At 31.3% G+C, this 4,671-nt stretch overlaps 1 long non-coding RNA gene across 2 annotated transcripts; it reads right to left on the bottom strand.

Moving 5' to 3' along the window:
* Positions 1-734: 734 nt before the first annotated feature.
* Positions 735-3,063, bottom strand: LOC134250703 (uncharacterized). Of its 2 annotated transcripts, none has more exons than XR_009988566.1 (3): positions 2,885-3,063; positions 1,473-1,578; positions 735-783 (listed from the first exon to the last, which is right to left on the bottom strand). It is a non-coding gene; the product is annotated as an uncharacterized LOC134250703 (long non-coding RNA). The 2 variants fall into 2 exon arrangements; XR_009988565.1 differs by having other exon boundaries at positions 2,868-3,063.
* Positions 3,064-4,671: the final 1,608 nt, after the last annotated feature.

Below are 4,671 nucleotides of genomic sequence, written 5' to 3' on the forward strand. Positions count from 1 at the left end.
GCAGAGATCTTTAAAACAAGCTGGCATTATTTGTTTTCCCTATTCATGTACGTCTATTTTGCTATCACCTACGAGGGCTGTTCAATAAATAATTTCCTCAGTGCTCTTAAAAAAACAAAACACGATTTTCAATAATTTAGTCTTTATGATTTCACTTAAATATTCTCTTTGAAGGACAAACACCACCAAATGTTTTCCATAGACTTCCATACAAACTTTAGCCCCTCTCACTGATACATGTATTGAATTTCGGGCAAATGAACCTTTTTGTCGTGAAAGTCGAGATATTGGAAAACAAAAAATGCCAGAAAAAATATTCGTGCCGTTGCACTTTTACTTTCAATTTCCATTTGTTTACAACTAGGTGTGTTTGACACCAAATGAAAATCTATTTTTAACGAAAGTGCATCCCTCCCTTCAAATTTTTACCTGTAACTCCGATTTACCTCAAAGAAACCCAAGTCTTGATATGAGATTTTTATCAACTTTATTTCACTTGTCAAATACATAACAAGTCTTTTCTCTCTTATTGACCAATCACGCGCCAGATAGCATTTTCTCCTCCGCACAACTTTGGGTGTCCAAAATGTCTGCGCCCATGTATTTGTTTATGTAGGGGTTTTTCCTATAGAGTAAAGAAACATTTATAAAAAGTGGTCAATTTAGTAAATTTAGAACACATATCCATTGCTCATCTCAACTCTTGAATATTGGGACTGACAGTCTTAGCTTAGGTACACCATTGGCTGTTACATTTCACACCCCAGTCAATCAGACCAACATCTGTGAAACAGAAAAGGTGTCTATAAATTGAAGCATTTTTCTATTTTTCTTTCAAACTTTTAAAATAAAATGATTAATCTAGCATATGTTTTGCTTGTTTTTCTTATTATCTCTAATAATTTCTCAAGGTAGATTATGTTAATCATTCAGGGTAGCAGGTACCCGTTATTAATGAAAAAATGAAGAAAATCAGCAGGTTTTTTGTAAAGAAAAAGCTGGGTTATGGAAAGAGTGAAAACTAATGTAGATGAAATAATCAATGGGAAAGAAAGAGAATTATATCTAGTTCAAATGTACATAAGATTAAAACAAATTCTATCAGCAGTGGGTTGCTGGCATCAGAGAATCAAATACATCCCCACTGAAAATTTTGTAATTTTGAAGGGGGGTGACCTACTTTTTAGCCAATTTTCATGAACAATTCATGTAATTGATGTTAAATATGTATATTCTCATAAAAGGCAAATATATTTATTTGCATATATTTCTTGTTCTTGACATAATTAATAAATTGATTGAATGCCAAGGGCATATAAATAATATCGTCTGACTGAATACAGTGCTCAATTGTACGCAAAGTGTTTAAATAACTGCAGTTCTGAAGGAAATTTACTTTCTGATAATCTATAAAAAGTTTTAAATAACTTAAATATTAAGAGATTAACTAGATTTTCTGAGAAAAACCATACCTTGGAACTCTTAATGAAAGCAAAGGGATCATCCCGAGAGTGTCCATGTGTTGTTCATTGTAAGAGGGTAGGGTTCATTAATCTCTTCCTTCTTGATAATGCATTGCTGAAATACATTTTATTTTATTAAAACATACTGATAAATGCATCTAGTAATTATATAATAATTTTTTATTATTTACACAATCTTTTGAATTTTTTTAAGCATTTGTGATGTAATACCTTTAAAATAATCATGTTGAAATAGAATTTACTCAGATAATTATTTTAAAAAATATCAAAGAAATTGAAAAAAAAATAACTGCAGATAAACATGACTCTTGTTATTCAAATAAACCAAATTTAAACAAAATTCCTTTTCATTTTTCAGCATAAATAGAGCACAAAATTACCCCCCCCCCTTTTCAGCAGAATATCAAGATTGGATATAGCAAGGAGGAGGGATATTCAGACACCTTTTTCATAATTTTTTCAGTTATAATTTTGAATATTTATTGCATTTTCAATGTATTTTCTGCAAAAATATATTGTACTGTAATTTCAATTAAATTTCCTACAAGTAATCTCTAAGTTTCACAAAAGTATAACTTTTAATTCAAGCCAGCCCTGATTACATGACTGAAACTGGCTTTTCTGATGGATTATGCCCCTTATGTAAAAACAAAGTAACCTAATTAGTTAACAGCAGTCAAATTTTGTTATAAATTATTTAATCAACTCTGATTAACACAAATTTGAAAGAGGATTACTCAATCTGTTCCAATGTCTACACTCATAAAATACATAGATTTAAATGAATTTCTCAAACTGCGGAGGGGGATATTCATATGTTTTGTGTATTGATGATGCCCATAAATATTGATATTGTATTATTTACAATATTCACAGTAAATTTCGGTATAAATATTTATTTAAAATTATTTACATGAATTTTTATTGAAAATATGAGAGCTAGGGCAAAAATTTTGGCATTTTTTCACTATGTGCAGTCCCCATTGTGAGCCTCAATTTACCCAAACCCTCTAATTTTTAAACAAATTGTCAAAACTAATTAAAATATAATCCCAATGCGAAAAAAAATAGGAACCGGTTGTTTTTTGGCTATAATCAATTTTTATCCACGAAATCATACCTTTTCTATAGGACAAACACCACCAAATGTTTTCCCATAGACTCCATACAAACTTTAGCCCCTCTCACTGATACATGTATTGAATTTCGGGCAAATGACCTTTTTGTCGTGAAAGTTCGAGATATTGGAAAACAAAAAATGCCAGAAAAAATATACCGTGCCGTTGCACTTTTACTTTCAATTTCCATTTGTTTACAACTAGGTGTGTTTGACACCAAATGAAAATCTCTAACCAAAGTGCATCCCTCCCTTCAAATTTTTACCTGTAACTCCTATTTACCTCAAAGAAACCCAAGTCTTGATATGAGATTTTTATCAACTTTATTTCACTTGTCAAATACATAACAAGTCTTTTCTCTTATTGACCAATCACGCGCCAGCTAGCATTTTCTCCTCCGCACAACTTTGGGTGTCCAAAATGTCTGCGCCCATGTATTTGTTTATGTAGGGGTTTTTCCTGAATTAAAACACATGTCCGTAACATTTTTATCTAATTTTTGGTTGTTCTTAGAACACATTTGAGTTTTGCCTTCGCTATACTGATATATGGCAGATCCTATGATTTCCTGGACTAGTTTCCTACTTTCTGAAAGCCTGTTTCAAGTTTGAAAAATAAAACAAAGTCAAAAGGTGAAAGATTGGCAAATATTTGTTAATGTGACAAAACATTTAACATTTTGTTTTTATCCCACAAACTTTTCTTGAGTGGTACAGCCTGTGGGTTTGGAGGCTGTTATGAAGAATTTAAATGTAGTGGATTCCCAATTTTTGTTCCTCCAGAAATTGAACTATCACCCCAAATAAAATTTTGAACTACAAGGCAGCTAATGGTTAAGAAAATGGCATATAAAACTGCCTTTGTGCTCCCGCAATTCTTTGATCCTCTTAGACCTTTGCTGATTTTATTGTTAATTTATTTTGAGGGTTTAAAGCAATGGATTCACGTTTTATTATCTGTTTGAATTTCAGACAAAGGTTAAAAACTACAATTACTGATTTTTAAAAATAATTATTTAGATATTCTTAAACCCGTTGTTTTCGCTCATTTTTCAAATCATAGGGTGATAATTAAGTACCAAGCATTTTTACCGTTAAATGTTTCTTTAAAACAATGTGAACTACCGCAAAATGATGCCTATCAGATTTGCTATGTTTTTTATAGTCAATGAAACATAATCAGTGATAATTTGTTGAATTTTGGAAACAGTATATTGGTTGTTGTCCTTGTCGCGGACCCATTTTTGATGCCCATTACATCCTTATTGTTCATTGAAATCCACCTGCTCATGTGTCTTTAAAACAGGCATTTGTTGCTGTAAATTTGACATATTTCAGTGAATATTTCGGTTTTTTTTATTTTTTACAAGCTTTACACAGCTGTGATGAAGCTTTAACTTCACTCTTCTTTACTGTTTTTTTTTCATTCATTTTTGATGCAGTGTCTCGAATAGCCCTTGTTTTCCAGCTTCTCACAATGAAACTATTTGATAAAGAGTGGTCACATTAACTGTTATCATTTTATTAAAGATTCAATCATGAGAGAATGTCAAGTTTAATGTAATATTTCTATATTGTATGTCATAGAGTTCAGGACATTATCTAATGAACAGCCTTCGTATATACCCAACATTTAGATTGTTTTTAAAATATGAGTTTTAATTGATCAAAATGTTATCAAACTAACTGAATTACTTTCATAAAAGAAATAAAATTAGGTTTTTAGTATTAATTTTTTTTAACAGTTGTCCTGTGTAAGTTTAATGCATTTGGCAGAATGCAACCTTCTGTCCAAGCGCGGATTACGTGATCCAAGTGCTCACGTGACATTCTCCACAGCGCTCTGTTTTACAAAGGAAAAATAATTTTCTGAGTCTTATATTTTTTACCATGCAGGTTAATTTTATAATGAGAACAGTGTTTTCGTCACAAATGGTCAAAACACTCAAATAGGATGAGTGATAAGGACAGTGTTTTCCCAAAATGAGTATGGTGACCATCATAACCCAACTCTCTGTATTCTAAGTGTCTATTTTCCAATGTGGATAAAGTATGGACGCCTTGCTTTTG

This window comes from Saccostrea cucullata, unplaced genomic scaffold, assembly GCF_032062105.1.
Source record: "Saccostrea cucullata isolate Sc308-1 unplaced genomic scaffold, CSIRO_AGI_Scuc_v1 ctg23733, whole genome shotgun sequence".
In the NCBI taxonomy this organism is placed as follows: domain Eukaryota; kingdom Metazoa; phylum Mollusca; class Bivalvia; order Ostreida; family Ostreidae; genus Saccostrea; species Saccostrea cuccullata.